The sequence below is a fragment of the Capra hircus genome, chromosome 3, assembly GCF_001704415.2.
Source record: "Capra hircus breed San Clemente chromosome 3, ASM170441v1, whole genome shotgun sequence".
Taxonomy (NCBI): Eukaryota; Metazoa; Chordata; class Mammalia; order Artiodactyla; family Bovidae; genus Capra; species Capra hircus.
Genome location: NC_030810.1, coordinates 13,834,970 through 13,856,115, shown reverse-complemented (window position 1 = coordinate 13,856,115; position 21,146 = coordinate 13,834,970).

The window sequence follows — 21,146 nt, the reverse complement described above, 5'->3', positions numbered from 1 at the left end:
CCATTTTTGTGGCTACTTAGTATAACATTTGGAGAAGGTAATGGCACCCCACTCCAGTACTCTTGCCTGGAAAATCCCATGGATGGAGGAGCCTGGAAGGCTGCAGTCCATGGGGTCACTGCGTGGTCGGACACGACTGAATGACTTCACTTTCACTTTTCACTTTCACGCATTGGAGAAGGAAATGGCAATCCACTCCAGTGTTCTTGCCTGGAGAATCCCAGGGACGAGGGAGCCTGGTGGGCTGCCATCTATGGGGTCGCACAGAGTTGGACACGACTGAAGCGACTTAGCAGCAGCAGCAGCAGCTGCAGCAGCAGTATGACATTTGGGGAGTGCCATAATCTAGCTTACTATTTCCTCATTGACATTCTATTTTTAATTTGTTGAATACAAACAATGCTACAACGAATATTCCTTCACATGCTTTTTTGTGTACATATGCTATTATTTCTTTAGGCTCTATTCCTAGAAGTGGTTTTGGCTGCTAAAATGATAAATGGTGTGAAGCTAAATAGGTTGATCTGCGACAGGAAAGGCTTCCATTTAAGTATTTTACCTAGTGTCTTCACGTAAAACAAGTCCGCTTACCAATTTGTTCTTAAATATAAACTCACATTTCATATCATACATAGCTGGGTGTTCCCTGAACAAACGGCGTTATAATTCACCAGTGACAAAGGGTTCCTTTTTGAGATGGATGGATTGATTTGTTTTTGGCTGTGCTGGGCCTTTGCTGCTCCACGAGGGCTTTTTCTAGTTGCAGTGAGCTGGGCACCACTCTTCAGCATCGTACCCGGGCCTCTCATTGCCATGGCTTCTCTTGTTGGGGAGCCAAGGCTCTAGGGTGCATGGGCTTAGTTGGGATGTGGGATCTTCCACAGCATGTGGGATCTTCCCGGCCCAGGGATCAAACCCAGGTCCCCGACATTGACAGATAGATTCTTAACTACTAGACCACCAGAGAAGCCCAGCAAAGCCCAGAGATGCTCGAGTTCCTGCTAGATGGTAAGGATGGAGAGGGTTAGAAAAACAGGAAAGTCCTGCCCACCAGCTCATAGTCTAATAAAGAATAAAGATATAGAAAGAGAAATAACAGTCCAAATGATACAAAGAGTAATGCCCCTGGTCCAGACCTTCTAGTCTGATATCCAGGAGTATTTGTTCTCTAGGACAGAGAGGGTATAATCTAAGGTTGTTTGGTTTCATGTGCTTACTTCTCAAAAGGAGAGGGAATGGCTTCAGGTATGTTAGCAACAGACAATCTAAACTCTGCCATTGGGGACTTCCCTGGCAGTCCAGTGGTTTAGACTCTGCACTTCTACTACAGGGGCAAGGGTTCGATCCCTGGTCAGGAAACTAAGATTCTGCATGCTGCAGTGTGAGGCGCGTACCTGCTCCCCTCACCCCGGCAAAAAAACAAGTTATTCTATTAGACTGTAGGCCAGAGCCTCTGCCTCCTTTCCAGCAGGCCTTTACAGACCTTCACTGGTAAATGTTGCTGTTATATTCCCTATCAGATATTGGAGAGGCAAAGGAACACTTGCATTTAAGTACTCAGTTGTAGATGTTGATTTCTAAGGTATAGGGTAGGAAAGGGGTTTTCCAGGTGGCCTGGTGGTAAAGAACCCACTTGCCAATGCAGGAGGCATGGGTTCCATCCCTGGGTTGGGAAGATCCCCTGGGGAAGGGAATGGCAACTCACTCCAGTATTCTTGCCTGGAGAATTCCATGAACAGAGGAGCCTGGCGGGCTACAGTCCATGGGATTGCAAAGAGGGCAAGAAAAGGTTAACTATACCAGTGCTTGACCTAGAAAAACTGAGGTTGAAAGTTCGGTCCACACACCTTTTTGTTATTTTTTTGGCTATTGTTCTGACTTCTGATTACTCAAAAAGCTTCATGTTTTAAAATTTAGCTTTCTGACTCTGTGCTCGTGCCTTCAACAGCTTCACAATGATTTTCTGCTGCTCAGTAAGGAAAGTATGCCTGATCTTGTCATAGACACAGCACACACGGAACCACCACAGGCCTGCTGATGTGTTTTCGTTCAGAAAAACCTCATGAGAACTTTATGTCTCACAGTTTGAACTCCTCGAAGTCCACCTGGGCACACACCGTGTGTGGATGTTGGTGCTTTCCCAGCCTCCTCAGTATAAAGGTAAATGATTCTATTATCAGGGATTCAGGACAGCCGAGTTTTGTTAGAGGCTGTACTGGAGCAGAGCCTACAAAGATGTCAAACCCTGGACCATTCTGAATGCCTCTGGATACCATCCTAGGGAGAGAAAAAACACTTGATGCTTTTTAACTTAAAATACCTCAACTTTATTGAGGTGTAGTTTCCATGCAATAACATACACCCATTTTAAGAGTCTGGGTGGATGAGTTTTGAGAGTGGTATTCACCCATGTAATCACTATCATAATCAAAGCATAAAATATATACATTAACCCATAAAGCTCTCTCATGCTACTAACCTTTTTAAAAAACCTTTTTTCTTTATTTTGAAATAATTATAGATCCATAGGAAGTTGCAAAGGCAGTACAGAAAGGTCACATGTGCTCTTCACCCAGTGTTCCCCAATGATTACATCTTACCTAATCGTAGCATCAATACAATATCAAGAACAGGAAATTTACACATCTATGATGTGAACAGATAAGTCTGTGTCGTTTGATCATCTTCACAGTCAGTTAACCACCAGGGCAACCAAGGTATAGAACTGTCCCATCGCCACAAAGAGCGCCTGTGTAGACTCCTTTGCGGTCACACCCCTCCCCTCACCATTCCTATCCCCTGGCGGTCACTTGTCTGTTTTCCCTCTCTAAAGTTTTGTCTTTGGGGAATGCAAGGTGGATGGAATTATACACTACGTGACCTTATGAGATGATTTTTTTTCACTCAGCCCTTGAGATCCGTCTAAGTTGCTGCTGATTGGTCCATGTCCTTGCTGTACAGCATTTCATAGTATATATGTTTCCTACAGCTATCAAAACAAATGAGCACAGAGTTGGAGGCTAAAAGCAATAGAAACTTATTCTCTCCTAGTTCTGGAGGCCAGAAGTTCCACATCAAGATGCCATCCAAGCCACACTGCTCACAACGGCTCTAGAGGAGAGTCTCCCCTTGCCTCTTCCAGTTTCTGCTGGCTCCAGCCATTGCTTGGCTTGCGGCTGCATAAATCCCATCTCCAACTGTATTTTAAGGCAGGCTTCTTCACTAGATCCTCTCTTCTATCCCATATAAGGGTGCTTATCATTGAATTTAGGGTCCACTCAGATAATTCCGAATGATCTTATCGGAAGATCCTTAACCACACTGTGAAGAACTTTTTTCAATAAGGTCACGTTCATAGTAGTGGGAGTTAGGAGGTGAACGTACCTTTTGAGGGGCCCCCATTTAACCCATTACACTTGATATGAATATACCACACTTTCTTTAACCATTCACCTAACTGTGAGACATTTGGGTTGTTTCCAGGTCTAGGCTATTACAAATAAATCTGCTGCAAACAATCGTCTACGGGTTTTCATGTGGACATAAGTTTCTTTTTATCTGCAGTAAGTTTGATTTATGGATTGTATGGCAAATGTATGTTTAATTTTTAAAGAAAATAACAGGGACTCCCTGGTGGTCCTATGGTTAAGACTCTGCCTGCCAATGCAGAGGACTCAAGTTCGATCTCTGGTCTGCCAAGATTCCTCAAGCCACAGCTACTGAGCCCGAGTGCAGTAATGAAGATCCAACATATCCATAAAAAAGTAAGTAGTAAATAGAAAGTAAAGAAAAGATCCAGCTATTTTACAGAGTGTCTGACATTTTACATCCTGGCAATGTATATGATTCAGTTTCCTCATGTCTTCGTCAGCATTTGCTATTGCCACTATTTTTATTTTAGCTGTTCTCATATGTGTGTCGTGATGACTCATCATGGTCTTAATTTACACTGTCTTAGTGGCTAATGTCAGACTTTATTTTTTGGGGGCTCCAAAATCACTGCAGATGGTGACTACAGCCATGAAATTAAAAGACACTTACTCCTTGGAAGAAAAGTTATGACCAACCTAGATAGCATATTGAAAAGCAGAGGCATTACTTTGCCAACTAAGGTCCGTCTAGTCAAGGCTATGGTTTTTCCAGTAGTCATGTATGGATATGAGAGTTGGACTGTGAAGAAGGCTGAGTGCCGAAGAATGGATGCTTTTGAACTGTGGTGTTGGAGAAGACTCTTGAGAGTCCCTTGGACTGCAAGGAGATCCAACCAGTCCATTCTGAAGGAGATCAGCCCTGGGATTTCTTTGGAAGGAATGATGCTAAAGCTGAAGCTCCAGTACTTTGACCACCTGATGCAAAGAGTTGATTCATTGGAAAAGACTCTGATGCTGGGAGGGATTGGGGGCAGGAGGAGAAGGGGACAACAGAGGATGAGATGGCTGGATGGCATCACGGACTCGATGGACGTGAGTCTGAGTGAACTCCGGGAGTTGGTGATGGACAGGGAGGCCTGGCGTGCTGCGATTCATGGGGTTGCAAAGAGTCGGACACGACTGAGCGACTGAACTGAACTGAACTGAGTGGCTAATGACGTTGAACTTTGCTTCACATGCTAATCTGCCATCTATATTCTCTTTGCTGAAATGTCCCAATGAGTCTTTTGTCCATTTTTTAATTAGATTTTTTTTTAACTTTTGAGTTTTGAATATTCTTTATTCTAGATTAGAGTCGTCGGTCAGATAAATGGTCTACAAATATCTTCTCCCACTCTGTATTTTCTCTTTTTATTCCCTTAACAGGATCTTTTCTTTTCATTTTTTTAAAAAAGACTATATTTTTAAGTCTTTACTGAATTTGTTACAATATTGCTTCTGTTGTTTGTGTTCTGGTTTTTTGGCCTTGAGGCCTGTGGGATCATAGCTCTCTGACCAAGGACTGAACCCTCACCCTCTGCATTGGAAGGCAAAGTCTTAATTACTGGGCCACCAGGAAACTCCCTAAAATAGGAACTTTCACAGAGCAAAAAGGTTTAAATTTTGATAAAGTCCAACTTGTGTATTTTTCTTTTATGGAATATGCTTCTGGTGTCCTGACTAACAGAGCTTCACCGAGCCCTGGGTCTTATAAAAATAGTCTAGGTTATCTTCTAAAAGGTTTTGTGATTGTGTATTTAAATCTGTGATCATTTTGAGCTGATATTTGTATGAGGCGTGAGGCTTGATTGGTAGGGCTGGGCGTTCTGTTGTTTATCTTTCCTCCACTGAATTGCATGCGGCTGCTTCTGCGTTCTCTGCTGTTTCATTGATCATTGCCTCCCCATCTGCCAATACTGCATAGCTTGATTCCCATAGCTTTGTGATAACCCTGCAGATTGGATAGTGAGTGATTCCTCTCACTTGATTCCTCTTTTTCTAAGTTGTTTTTAGCTATCTGAGTTCCTTTGTCTTTCCTTACACAACTTAGAATAATTTTGTCTATATCCACCAAAACACCCTGCTGGGATTTTGATTGGAATTTCGTTAATGTTATATAACGATTTGAGGGAAATTGACATCTTTACTATGATGAGTCTTCCAATCCATAAATATAGAAAGTCTTTCCATTTATTTAAATATTCATTGGTTCTTCCCCTCCCCCTCCCAGTTTCTGACCAGGGATACAGCCAGCACCCCTGCAGAGGAAGTGTGGAGCCTTGGTTTTTACCATATGTGTACATGTTTTATTTGACTTGCATCAAAGCATTTTATTAAGTTAAGTGGAATTGTTTTTTAAATTTAACTTTGGTATCCGTGTGTTCATTGCTAATATATAAAAATACAGCTGAATTTTGTATGTCGATTTTGTATTCTGGGCCCTTGATGAATTCACTCATTAGTTCTAGGAGTTTTCTTTTAAAACACCTTGGAATTTTCTACATTGGTCATAATGTTATCTACAAAGACGGTCTTATTTCTTCTTTTCCAATCTGTATGCCTTTTATTTCCTTTCCTATTCTTATTGCATTGGCTAGAACTTCCAGCACTGTTGAATAAGATTGGTAAGAGAGGACATCCTTGCCTTGTTCCCATTCTTAGGGGAAAGCATTTGGTCTTTTATCATTTAAGTGTGGTGTTAGCAGTAGGTTTTTATAGATACTCCTTACCAAGTTAAAGAAACTTCCCTCTATTTTCTGAAAGCTTTTTATCGTAAGGTGCTTTCTCTGTTTCAGTTTATTTTTCTTCCGCCTGCTAATTTGTTGAGCTAAATTAATTGATTTTTGAATGTTGCGCTAGCATTGTATCCCTGGAATAAAGTCCACTTGGTTATGCTGTTTAAGCTTTTTACATAATGCTGAATTCTGTGCTAAGTGCTAAGTCGCTTCAGTTGTGTCCAACTCTTTGTGACCCTATGGACTGTAGCCCGCCAGGCTCCTCTGTCTATGGGGATTCTCCTGGCAAGAATACTGGAGTGGGTTGCCATGCCCTCCTCCAGGGGATCTTCCCGACCCAGGGATCGAACCTATGTCTCCTGAATCTCCTGCATTGGCAAGCAGATTCTTTACCATTAGCGCCACATGGGAAGCCCATTGCTGAATTCTATTTGCTAGCAATTTGTAAAGAATTTTTGTATCTGTATCTGTACTGAAGGATATTGGTCAGTTGTACTTTTTTTTTTTTAATTGTCTTTTTTTAGTTTTGGTATCAGGTAATATTGGCCTCATAAAAAGGGTTAGGAACTATTTCCTCTCTTTTATTTTCTGGATAAGGTTGTACAGAATTGGTGTTAACTCTTTTTTAAATGTTTGGGGGAATTCTGCTGTGAAACCATCTGGGCATGGAGATTTCTATTCGGGGAGTTCTAAAATTATGAATTCAATTTCCTTAATAGTTAAGACATCATTCAAATTATCTACTTCATACTGGATGAGTTGTAGTAGTTTGTGCTTTTTTTTTTTTAGTTTGTGCTTTTTGAGAAATTGGTCCTTTCCATCTATGGGGTCAAATGTATGTATATAATATTGTTCACAATAATCCCTTATTTGTCTTTTGATATCTGTGGGATTTTTAGAGGCAGCCTGTTTTATTACCAATATTAAGGATTCCTGTCTTCTCTCATTTTTGGTCAGTCTTTCTATAGGTTTGTTAGTTTTGTTGATCTTTTCCAAAAGTGAGCTTTTTTGTTTCATTGATATTCCATATTGTTTTTCTCTTTCCAGTTTTGTGGATTTCTGCTTTTTATTATTCCCTTCAATCTGCTTTTTCGGGTTTACTTAATTTTCTGCTTCCTTCAGGTGGGAACTTAGATTATTTTTCTTGTAGGCATTTATTTTATTAACTCTCAATAAAAACAGAGCAAATGTCAACTTTAACTTTGTGAGGGATGTCTAGAGCAGCTAAGTTAATGTTCTTCAGATGTGTAGGTTTTTCATGACCAGGAGCTTAGATTATTGACTTGGGACTTTTCCTCATTAGATTTGAGACTTTTCCTTATGTTAGGAAAATACAACCATTTAGGGGTATAATTTCCCTCTCAGCACATTTTGATTTATCAACAGTGTTTTTCGTTTTTTTAATGGTTTGTTTTTGGCCGCGCTGGGTCTTGGTTGCTGCATAGGGTCTTCTCTAGCTGGGGCGAGCTGGGGCTCCTCTCTAGTTGCGGTGGGAGGGCTTCTCATTGCGATGCTTCTCTTGTTGCGGAGCACGGGCTCTAGAGCACACAGCCTTCAGCAGCTGCCGCTCTCGGGCTTAGTTGCTCCGTGGGATCTTCCTGGACTTCCTGGACCAGGGATCGAACCCCTGTTCTCTGCATTGGCAGGTGGATTCTTAACCACGGGACCACCAGGGAAGTCCTATCCACAGTGTTTTGAGGGAATTCCCTGGTAGTCCAGTGGTCAGGACTTGGTGCTTTCACTGTCATGACCCCAGTTCAATCCCTGGTCGGGGAACTGAAATCCTGAAAGCCTTGTATCATGGCCCAAACAAACAAACAAACAGTGGTTTGAGTGTATTTTCCTTTATCATTTGGTTGCTCAAGGTATTACATTACACATACGTAACTTAGCATAGTATACTCTCTTGATACTTTATCAACTCACATGAAATGTAGAACCTTTCGTTGTTGTTTAGTCACTAACTCATGTCCCACTCTTTGCAGCCCAATGGATGTAGCCAGCCAGGCTCCTCTGTCGCTGGGATTTCCCAGTCAAGAATACTGGAGTGGGTTGCCATTTCCTTCTTCAGGGGATCTTCCCCACCCAGGGATGGAACTCCCGCCTCCTCCGTTGACAGGAGGATTCTTTACCACTGAGCCACCAGGGAAGCCCCCCTCTTTATAATGTAATTGTCTTAAACAATTCCTCTACATACATTGAGAACCATATTAAACAATGTTATAATTTTTGCTTCTATAGTCTAACACAACTCAGGACACTGAAAAAGAGAAGGAAAGTTTTTTGTTTTTATCCATATATTTGCTTTTTTTGTTGTTCTTGTTTTCCTAACCAGTGTTTCAAGATTCCTTCTTTTACTCTTTCCTTTTTGTTTAAACAACTTCCTGTAGCAATCCATGCAGGGTAAGTCCGTTGCAAATTAATCGCTCAGTTTCCTTTATCTAGGAATGTTTCGATTTTCCCTCAGTTCTGAAGAATGCTTTCACCAGGTATGATTCTAGATCGACAGTTCTTTTCTGTTAGCATTTGAAAAATCTTGTGCTACTTTCTCCTGGTCTCCGTGGTTTCTGACCAGAAATCTGCCCTCATCTGAGTCATTTTCTCTCTGTAAGTAATGTGTCATTTCTCCTTGGCTGCTTCCAAGATTATTGCCTTTGTGTTTGGTTTTCGGAAGTTTGACTCTGATGTGTTTTGGCATAAATTTATCCTTTCTGAGGTTTACTTAGCTTTGTGAGTCTATAGATTTATGTCTTTTGCCAATTTTGGGGGCAAATTCCAGCCATTATTTCTTTGAACACTTTCCTGTGACTCCAATGACACGAATGTTAGATCTTTCATATATATATAAAGGTATATGTGTACACACACAGATTTATTTACTTATTTGGCTGTGCTGGGTCTTAGTGTGGCATGTGGTATCTACTGCCTTCATTTTGGCATGTAGGATCCTTAGTTGCAGTATGCAGGATCTAGTTCCCTGAGCGGGGATCGAACCCAGGCCCCCTGCATTGGGAACATGGAATCTTAGCCACTGGGCCCCCAGGGAAGTCCCCCTAGATCTTCTGTTATAGTCCCACGTGTTCCTGAGGCAATATTTTGGTCTTTTGTTTTGTTGTTTTTCACTCCATTTTCGTTCTGTTGTGCAGATTAGGGTAACTAGCTTTCTAACTGAAGTTTTCAAGTTCACTGATCCTCTCTTTACATTTCACTGTTGAACCCATGCACTGAGTTTTCATTTCTGCTATTGTATTTCTGTAATCTAAAATGTCTGCTTGGTTCTTGTTTATGCATGATATTTTTTGAGGCTTTATATTTCTTTGCCGAGAGTTTCTCAGTTGTTTCATTTGCTTCAAGTTTGTTCTCATTGAACACACTGAAACATTTTTATGATGGTTACTTCAAAATCCTTTTCAGCCAATTGTTCTGTCTGTATCGTTTCAGTATTGGGGTCTATAGTCTGTCTTTTCTTAGTCAAGTTCATATTTTTCTGGTCTTGTTATGACAAGTGACCTTTGATTAAGACCTGAAGATTTTGGATATTGTGTTGTAAGACTCTGGATCTTATTCCTAACTTATGTTTCAGGAGGTCTCCTCTAACACTGCTTCCGTCAGAAAGAGGGGGTACTGCCTCCTTACTGCCAGGTGGGTGTGGAAGTCGTCGTCCTCCCCTTGGCTTCCAGTGACACCTTCTGCTGGGAATGGGTGGAAGTTAGGATTTCCTGCTAGGTCCTCACTGACACCTCACCGGCTGAGAGAGGAAGGGCTTCCTTCTCACTTCCTCTATTGTCACTGTGGGGAGAGGTGGCCTTGTATTACTGACCAGTGGTGAAAGTCCTGAGTGGGTAGCTAGGTCTCTTCTGACACCACCCTAGAAAGGAGGGGAGATGCCTCATAGCCTGGGGAGGTCAGAGGTCTAGGCTTTCCACTTGACCTTGGCTGATGGGGGTAGAGGCAGGCTCGGACTAGAGGGCATATTGTCTAAAGGTTGTCTTTCTAAGCTGCTCCTTTTCTGGCTATTTGACTGGAGAAAGCAGGTTTTTCTTGGGGCTTTTTTCTGTACCCATTACATTTTGAGGTTGCTGGCTTCTCCAGCACCCAGTCAAACATATTTGAGGCAAAGAGAAAATGCGGAGAACTCACTGCTGAGTCATTTCTTGGGTCTTGAGGTCCCTAGCCAGCCTGCATTCTTCTCTTTCACAGTCTTGCGTTTGATTAATATATAATGTTCAGGGTTTTAATCAGTGCTTAGTATGAGGAATAGGGAAAATAGATCTAGTCCATACTTTCAGAAGTGGAAGTTGTTCCACATCCTTTAAAAAAATTAAAAGCAACCCTTGAAAATCCCATGTTTCTCATAAAAATGTAGAGTTCAGGTTTCTCCTGAAACACTGGAAGGTAAATCATCCTGGCCTGCATTTCTGCTGGGTAACAATTGGCTGGAGCTGGGCATCCCCTGCCCCCGTGATGAGGTTATGTGATGAGCTGACCACAGGTCCCGCTTCTCTTGAAATGACTGTATTTATAGTGACAACAGACTTGTATTGCTAGTTCTTACATGACTGCAGGAGGCTGAGCTTGCTATCTCTGCTTCAGAACTTGTCTTTGATCTCCAGGAAGTGTTGGCCACAAGAGAGACTGAATGTGACGCCAGGGAAAGAGCCATTGGCAGAATCCTTGAGGATTCTGCTACATCATTGCAAAAATGTTCTCTCTCTCCCGGCACAAAACTCAGCTTTAGCACAGATTGTTCTGAGCAGTTACAGTAAGAAAGAAACAAATTCCCCTCTCTCATCTCAGGAAATAGCTGGCTCATTCCTCCTCTTGAGAAACCCCTAATCAGGACATGACCCAGAGTTAAGCTCCCAGCCCATTCTTGTGGAAGCCCTACAGAATGAGCCAGTTGGCCCAGAGAAAAATGTAAGTCAGCAAAAGCCTCAGATGTTCAGTGGCTGCAAAGTGAAGCCCTGAGGGGAAGTAGCTTTGTGTTCTAAAACACCAAAGAATGCTGTGTTGGTGGCTCCAGGCAGACTGGTGATCCCAGTAATGTGGAAGGTTCAACAGATCCAAGAAGAAATCTAAAAATGCTCTGTTTCTCATCACAGATTCAAACTAGTTGTTCTAGATTCAAAGAAGAGCCTGATACACTCTGCCGTTTCAGTGCCCAAACCTGCCAGTACTAGCAGGGCAGGAAAATCATCTCAAGGCAGATGTTTTCAAACTCTTGAGCTCTGAACATGTGGTTGCCAGGGGCAAGGGATAGCTGGGCTTCCCAGGTGGCACTAGTGGTAAAGAACCCACCTGCCAATATAGGAGACATAAGAGACATGGGTTGCATCCCTGGGGTGGGAAGATCCCCTGGAGAAGGGAATGGCAACCCACTCTAGTATTCTTGCCTGGAGAATCCCATGGACAGAGGAGCCTGGCAGGTTACATCACAAAGAGCTGGACATGATTGAAGTGACTGAGCGTAGCGTAACACAGGACTAGTCAGGGAGTTTGGAATAGACATGTACACTCTGCTATATTTAAAATAGTTAACCAACAAGGACCTACTGTATAGCACATGGAATTCTGCTCAATGCTATGTGGCAGCCTGGATGGGAGGGGAGTTTGGGGGAGAATGGATGCATGTATATGCATGGCTGGGTCCCTTTGCTGTTCACCTAAAACTATCACAACATCATTAATCAGCTATACTCCAGTGCAAAATGAAAATTTAAAAAAAAAAAAAAAAAACTTCTGAGTTCACGGACCCGCTTCAGGGGCATGAGGCCTCATGGGCCACCTAGTCCCTTTGATACCTTGTACTCCGGCTTCCTCCTGAGAGGGAAACATCAAGAGAAAGGCATCCACCTTCTGCTGCCTGAATCCTCAGCGCTCCCTGTCCCCAGCACATGATCTCTGGCCTTTTTTTTTTTCCCCTGGGGGCTGCATCACACAACTTGTGGGATCTCAGTTCACTGACCTGAGATCGAACCTGGGCCCTTGTCAATGACAGCATGGCGTCTTAACCACTGAACCCCTAGGGAATTCCCACCTCTGGTCTTTTATGTGCAGGAACAGCCACCATTGACTCTGACCAGAGCTGAGGAATGATGAGAACCTCTGTGCTCTGTTTGGATAAAACAAAGCCTGACAATTGACAGTGGACATGGGCTTCCTGCAGGAGCTTTGGCTTCCCTTAGGTGATCCACCTCTGGGGAGGTCAAACACAAAACATGGTTATCAACAAGGGCCTCAGTTCAATATATCTTGCAGGCGTGTTTGGCCTGCGACGTTATCATTCTCCTTGGCCACAGTGCCAAATGCCTGGCCCTCAGTGGCGTAAGGGAACAAGAGCAGACTAGGAGGAAGCTCAACTCAGAGACCCTTCAAGAGCCCCATAGTGTAGTAGGAAGGACAGGGAGGGAGCAGAGGAAAAGGAGGAAGCTGAGGGGAAGAGAAGAAGCAACATCAGTTATCTTTCATCTAGTACCTATTGTGTCCATAGTAGTTCTGGGTTGTGTGTGTGTGTGTGTGTGTGTGTGTGTGTGTGTGTGTGTGTGTGTGTATTCACTTAATTGTCAGGGAAAGTCTGTGAAGTAAATAGAATGATCTCGACTTTGCAGCTGAAGAAACTGCAGCTCAGAGAGGGTGTGTGACTTGCTCAAGGTCACACAGCAGGAGTTTGGCTCCAGATCTCTCTGCCTGTGTGCAGGATATGTTCCACTGGCCCCTCCAGTTCTGCTCTCCGCTCTTCTTCACCCTTCTCCGTGCCCCAGGAGTGATAAGACATCAGTGGGCTCCCTTCTCCTTTGACCTCTGTTTAGGTTTGGCCAGTGAGGAGCTGGATGGGTGGGAGATGGGGAGAGAGGAGAGTGAAACCAGGGCACTTCTTCCCCAGCCTCCTCCCCCACTGCGGGGCTGCTGCAGGCTGGCAGTTCCTCCCAGGTCCGCTCTGCCCAGCTCCGTGTGTCTCTGGCTTCCAGGAGCAGCTCCCTTCTGTGCCTCCTCACACCCTAAAGTGTTACATTCTCCTTTGTGGCTTCTCTATATCCTGCCCGCACCACAGCTTATTAAACCTTCTTCAAATTTTCCTGAATTGGTTGTGCCGTGTGTTTCCTGTTGGGACCCTCCGAGGACAGTTCATAGCCTGTACCACAGATTCGGTTTTCAGGTTTAGTCTCATCAGTCCTTCAGAACCCCAACTAGGACTTACTCTGAAGAACACAGGGCAGAATAGTGACTGGTATCCTTCGTTCTGGCGGGAGCAGGAGAACAGAGCCCGGTGCTATGGAGTTGTCCCTCCTGGGGTGGTTATCACCAGACTCTCCACTGTTTGGGCTGGCAGAACACTTTGCTCAGGCCTTCCTTTTGGAACTCTTCCTGGGCTAGATACCCAATCCTGGTAGACACTACATGCCGCAAACCCCACTCCAGATGTAACTCATCAAGAGTGGGTTTGAGGATACCTGATATTATGATGCAAATAACATGTCCACCACACTTGAGGCTTCATTTGGGATTCTGTGGGATCTTTGAGTTCTCCCTGTCTCTTTCATGGCTGGGAGAACTGCCAGGCAGTGAGAGCCGCAGAAGACCAGGGTTGCTCAGGTTTTTATCTTCTGGCAGATAAGTGTCTTCAAATGATATGTAGATTAATAATAAATAACCCAGCCTGGATTGTTTCTTTGCAAATCTCTGATCCACAAGTGACAAGTGCCAGTTACAGGAATTTGAGTGGTCACTGGAATTGAGTCCTCCAGGCGCCTAGTGGGTAGTGGGGTGGAGGAGAGGACACCATTTCAACTGACTCCTGGCGGGGACCCCAGGGCTGCCCTCCCTTAGGATGGCAGGGATTTTACCTTCAAGGTGACTCTTTTCTACCCCCTCCTCTATCTGACGTCTCTGATAGTGAAGCGTTTTAACTATCACTCTTCCAGGCCAAGTCTGTGTCCCTGCATCAGCCTCAACTAGTCTCCCTGCTTCCTCCAAGCAACAGATTGTGGGGCCAATATGTGCTTCCTGTTAAAAAACATAGATCTATGTATGGCTGAGGCCTTTGCTGCTACCCACTCCAGTATTCTTGGGCTTTCCTTGTGGCTCAGCTGGTGAAGAATCCAACTGCAATGCAGGAGACCTGGGTTCGATCCCTGGGTCAGGAAAATCCCCTGGAGAAGGAGAATTCCACGACTGTATAGCCATGGGGCCTCAAAGAGTCAGAAATGACTGAGCAACTTTCACTTTCACTTGAAATTATCACAACATTGCTGTTGTTTTTTTTCCACAATGTTGTTAATTGACTATATTCCAATATATGATAAAAAGTTAAAAAAGCTTTGTTGTCCTTTCCACCCATCCTTCTCAGAGACCACCTGATCAATTTTCCAAAGCTCTGACCACATCATCCCTTTACTCCTACACTGCCATCAGTAAACTCCTGATTCATCTCATCTATTGGATATTCCGCATTTGGGCCCCATGATTCTTGAGTATTTGTTGTTATTGCTCAGAATGCTGACCAATAAACCATTTATTTCTTTTTTCTGGCTGCACAACTTGTAGGATCTTAGTTCTCCCACGAGGGGTTGAAGTTGTGCCCCTGTGGTGGAATCTCAGAGTCCTAACCACTAGACCACCAGGGAAGTCCCTTTCACTATAGTTTCAATTTGCAGTTTCCTGGTTACTAGTGAGGACTGAGTACTTTTATATTCTCATTGACCATTCATATATCTTCCTTTGTAGAAGTATTTAGTCAAATCTTCTGCTATTAAAAAAGCAAGCAAACAAATAAACCCTGAGGTTGTTAGCCTTTTAATTATAGATTTGCAGAAATATAATATATGCGCATGTGTGTATATACATCCCCTGCCACTACATATATATATATATATATATACACACACCACATACTCTGGATATAAGATATGTATTTTGAAGATTTCTCCCAATCTTGGCTTACCTATTCATTTTTTAATAGTGTCTTTTGATGAATAATGTCTTCATTTTGATGAAATCCAATCTATTAATTTTTAAATAATGGTTAGTAACTTCTGTGTTCTTTGTAAGATATCTTTGCCAACCCCAGATCATAAATACATTCTATTATATTTTTTTCTAGAACTGCGCTATTTATCTGTCTTCAAGTCCACCAATTCTTTCTTCTGTATTTTCTTTCCACTGCTTAGCCCATCCAGTGAATTTTTGTTTTGGTTGCTGTATTTTTTAGTTCAATAATTTCAGATTGGTTCTTTTATATATTTCTCTAGTTGCTGAGATGATTATGTTTCAAGAGGGTTTGCGATTGCTTGTTGAAGCATTTTTACGATGACTGCTTTAAAATCTTTGCTAGATAAGTTCAACATCGAAAGTCTTAGTGCTGGCATCTATTGATTATGTTTTCTCATTCAGGTTCCTAGTTTTTGGCATAATGAGTGATTTTCTATTGAAAGCTAGGCACTTTGCATATTATGTTAGAAAACTCCGATCCTATTTAAATCTTCTGTTTTAGCTGGCAGTCACCCTATTGAGTTTAGCATGCAGGTTCTGGCTTAATTTCTTGGGCTGTCATTCCAAAGATGATTTAATTTTCAGAGTGCTTGGGTGCTATTCTGGTCTGCTTCATTTGGGTGCTACCTGAGACCAAGCTGAAAACCTACATAATATGGCACATTATAATTCAGTTCTCAAATATTTGCCATATTGATTCTATTCAGCCTGACATGTGGATCACTCAGGGGTTTGCTTTGGACTTCATACACAGGTTTAAAAATCCCTTTCATCAGTTTCTTCTCTTGCAAAACCTCTTCTGGATGGATGAGTGACATCTTCTTACTGCTGGGTGGTGGTGTCAAAGTCCTAGCCAGGTTAAAACATGGCAGCTTTCTTCTTCAGAGTGAGCAAGTGAGAAGGGTGAGTGAGACTGGGGGAGAGAAAGAATCAGCAAAATGGAAGTTAACAGTATTTTGTAAATTAATCTTTGAAGTGACACCCCATCACTTCTGCCCTATTCTATTTGTTAGGAGCAAGTCACTAAATCAGGTCACACACAACCAAAGGTGATTACTTAGGGCATCATGTAAGGGTATGGGGATCACTGGGAGTCACTGTAGAAGCAGCCTACCACAGTCTCCTTTAATTTTTCTCATCACTATTTCGTAGTTTTCAGAGATGTTAAAGAAGAAAAAAGCTACCTTTACATTTATTCATATATTGTCTTCAATTTGTTGTTATGCCCACTCAGTGAATTTGAAATTTCAGATACTGCAGTTTTGCATTCTAAAATTTTCTTTGGTTCTTTTCCTGGGTTTTTATTTCTCTTCTAAGATTTCCCAAGTGTTCATGCACTATGATCATTTTTTCTTTTAATTCCTTGAACATATTTTTAATAGATGCTTTTAAGTCCTTGTCTGCTAATTGGACTTCTGAGTCTCCTGGGGGTCTGTTTCTGTTGACTGCTCTTTTCCTTTACTATGGGTCATGTTTCCTGTTTACAGTAAACATGTCTACTGTATATTGAACACTGGGAATAAAATAAGTTATAGAGACTCTGACTTTTGCTGTTATTTTCTAAGTTGATTTTTGTTCTTTCAGGCAGTTATTATTACTGGTTGATTTCCTTGAATTTGTGGAAACTTGATTTTATCCAGTGCTAGAATGGGTCTGTGAAAAGACACTCTGATTTTTATATGGTAACTAGGGATCGAATTTCATTTTAAAAAATATATACATATTTTTTATTTTTTAAATTTATTTAATTTTTGGCAACACTGTGTCTTTGTTGCTGTGTGTGAGTTTTCTCTAGTTGCAGCAAGCACGGGCTACTTTAGTTGCAGTCCACAGACTTATTGTGGTTGCTTTTCTTGTTGCGGTACACAGGCTGTATGGGCTTCAGTAGTTGTGGCACATGGACTTGGTTGCTCAGTGGCATTCAGAATCTTCTCAAACCAGGGACTGAACCCATGTACCCATCTGGCAGGCAGATTCCCTACCCACTGGACCACCAGGGAAGTCCAAACTTCATTCTTTTACAAGTGGATTATCCAGCTATCGCAGCACCATTTTTAAAAAAGATTATTCTTTCCCCATTAAATGGTCTTGGCACTCTTGTCAAAAATCAATTGACTGTAGATATGTGGGTCAATTTCTGGACTCAGTTCTATTCCATTGATCTAATTATTTATCCTTACACTAATACTACACTATCTTGATTAGTATGCTTTGTATTAAGTTTTGAAATTGGGAAGGTGAGAGTCCTTCAACATTGTTCTTCAAGATTCTTTTGGCTATTCTGGGCCTCTTATAATTCTATGTGAATTTTAAGATTAATTTGTTGACTTTGGGGGGCTGAAACGCCAAATACTTTGGCCACCTGATGTGAAGAACCAACTCATTGGGAAAGACCCTGATGCTGGGAAAGATTGAAGGCAGGAGGAGAAGGGGATGACAGAGGATGAGATGGTTGGATGGCATCACCGATGGGGGTGATGGACGTGAGTTTGAGTAGGCTCCAGGAGTTGGTGATGGACAGGGAAGCCTGGCATGCTGCAGTCCATGGGGTTGCAGACAGTTGGACACGACTGAGGAACTGAACTGGACTGCTGATTTTGACAAAGAAGCTAGCTGAGAGTCTGATAGGGAATATGCTGAATATGTAGAACAATTTGAGAAGTATTGCCATCCTAACAATCTTGTCTTCTGATCATGAACATGGATGACTTTACATTTTAAAGGTTTTCTGTAATTTCCTTCACTAATATTTTGTGCTTTAAGATTATGTTTTACCCTTGTTAAATTTTTAAAATTCTTTTTGATGCTATTATAAATGGAATTGTTTTCTTAACTGCATTTTCAGATTGTTTTCAAATATGTTATATGCCATATTCTCTCTCTCCTCTCCTTTTGAGACTCTAATTATATGTGAAGTGAAAGTGAAAGTCTCTCAGTCGTGTCCGACTCTTTGTGACGCTGCGGACTATACAGTCCATGGAATTATCCAGGCCAGCACACTGGAGTGGGTAGCTGTTCCCTCCTCCATGGGATCTTCCCAACCCAGGGATTGAACCCAGGTCTCCCACATTGCAGGCAGATTCTTTACCAGCTGAGCCACCAGGGAAGCCCAATTATACATAGACTGCCTTATATTAGTCCATAGATAACTGATATTTTTTCCCTACAGTCTTTTTTCTCTACTTTAATTTTGATCATTTTTATTGATCTGTCTTCACATTAACTGATTCTTTCTTTTACAGTATCCAGTCTATCATTAAGCCCATTCAATGAGTTGATTTCAGACATTGTATTTTCCAGTTCTAGAATTTTCATTTGTTTATGTTTACAATAGCTTGGTTAACTTTTTCTCTTTATAGGTCAAATTTTCTTAAATTTTCATAAATTTCAAGCTTTCTTGCTTTTCTGCATGTCTCATGATTTCATAGTGTATTCCAGATACTGTTTATAAAAGGACAAAAGCTAATGCAATGTGTGTATGTTAGACGCTCAGTCATGTCCGACTCTTTGCCAGCCCATTGGACTGTAGCCCACCAGGCTCCTCTGTTCATGGGATTCTCCAGGCAAGAATACTGGAGTGGGTCGCCATTCCCTTCTCCAGGGGATCTTCCTGACCAAGGGACTGAATCCGGGTCTCCTGCATTTCAGGCAGATTCTTTACCATCTGAGTCAGCAGAGAAGCCTCTAATATAGTATACTACTTGTTTCCCCCAAAGTAAAACCCTTTCCTCTAACCGTTAGAGGAAATGATCATTCAGATTCCCCCTAGAGTAGGGTTGGAGATGAGTTGTCACTTTTTTTTGGAGTGACGTCACTTAATTAGATTGATTTCACCTGTGGTTAATCCAAATGCCAACCTTCCCAGGTGCTGCTTTTTGATCTTGCTAGAATTTGAGCTGTAAATGTGTTGGTTGCACTTCTATATGTTTGTGATTCATCTTTTTATAAACTTTTATTTATGTATGGCTGCACTGGGTCTTCATTGCCGTGAGTGGGCTTTCTCTCGTTGCAGCAAGTAGGGGCTTCTCTCTACTTGCAGTGCCTGGGCTTCTCATTGCAGCGGCTTCTCTTGTGGAGCACTGGCTCTAGGGCACTTGGGCTCAGGAGTTTCAGCTCAGTAGTTGCGGCACACAGAAGCCTAGTTGCCCCATGGAGTATGAGATCTCAGTTCCTGGACCAGGGGTTGAATCTGCGTCCCCTGCATTAGCAGGCAGATTCTTAAGGGATTCATCTTTAGAGTCAACTCCGACAGAGTCCCAGAATGTAATCACCCCGAGAACGTGCACGACTACGTTATTTATGTCTGTCAGCATCAAAACTAAATCTCCTCAGCATTAAACCCAGAGGAAATATAACTCCTCTTTTCTAGGATTCCAAGCAAGAGTCATTCGTTGGCTTCAACCGGGTCATGTGCCTAATATAGACCATTTTTGAGAATATAGTAAGGACAGAAAGCAAAACGCATAAACTACGTAAACAATTTGCTACCATTTGTTTCAAAAAGGGTAAATAAATTGTGTGTATATATGTGTAGACAGAATCTCTAGAATACCGAAAACATTGGTGGCCTCTAGGGAGGGGAACAGGATGCTTGGGAAAGATTTTTCATTGTATATCCAGTTTGAATTTTAAGCCACATAAGTTACCTATTCAAAAAAATTAAATGAAAAATTGAAATGCAGTTGCCAAAATATTCAGTGGTTTCCTTTGTGGCAGTCAGGGTTAAAAAGCACAGACCAAATAAGTTATGAGTCCCATTTGCCAGATGAAGGGAGGTGGCAAGGGCAGCAAGTAACTTCATGTTTCATCATCAAAAGCAAAGAACTTCACAGCCATTCTGTCCGCTAACCTTCTCAGTCCTATTCTTACCAGCCTAGTTGTTCAAAAAGATAGCTCTGCTTGTTCTTATTAGAATGCTTAAAAGACGAGGGTCTTGGAGCTGGCTTGGAGCTTGCTTTCACCGACTCATAACATTGCTGTCCTGCTTTCTCAAAATACCGATTAAGAAACAAAGTTTGCTAAATATACAAAGAAGCAGGGTTGCTGGTCCCAGAGCTGTTTATGGGTATCTGATGTAAAGGAAGCTTTCTGATATCCTGTAAAGACATCAAGGCAATTCTTCCCAACAAATACAACTAAGTGTTCTCTATCACACATTTTTTACCTTTAGGTAAATATAATCTTGTGGGATTTGCTTTCCCTTCATTCTGTCGACACAACCCAGAGCTCAGGAATAAAAGATGTCTTTGAATGAAAGAGCATGTACCTACACTAAGCCTTGATTAGTATTCTGCTATCCTCTCTGATTTTTCCAATTGGCCTCTGCTTTCCCATAAATATGTATGCACTTAAAACCATTTGGGACTTTAAGAATTCAGAGAAGTTTGTGTATTTAGAGAAAATAAAACACCCTAACCCAGGGCCACAGCACAGGATCTTGCTGGAAGGCCTCCAGTTTGCTTCTCCATTGTGATGGATTAATGATTAGTTTAAGAAAACGTGCTTGGCTCACACAAGGAATAAGCAGGACCCTGCTTGAATGCCAAATCCCCTATTTCCAATTCTGAGACTGGGACACAGTGTGCTTTCCCTTCTGAGAATTGCACAGTGGTAAGGAATCCGCCTGCCAGTGCAGGGGATGCAGATTCGGATTGGAGCCCTGGGGGAAGGAAATGGCAACCCACTCCAGTGTTCTTGCCCGGAGAACTCCACGGACAGAGCAGCCTGGGAGGCTATAGTCGGTGGGGTTGAGAAGAGCTGGACACAACTGAGCACTGCTCACTGCTTCAGTTTGTTATATTCAAGCCTTACAGTTGACATTTATGGCTTAAAATGCTCTAAGACTAACAATGAACAATCTGAATAGAAAATTACAAAAACAATTCCATTTAAAATAGCATCTAATAGATAATCAACAAGGACCCACTGCATGGCACAGGGAGCTCTGCCCAATACTCTGTAATAACATATGGGAAAGAATCTGAAAAATAATATATGTATAACTGAATCACTT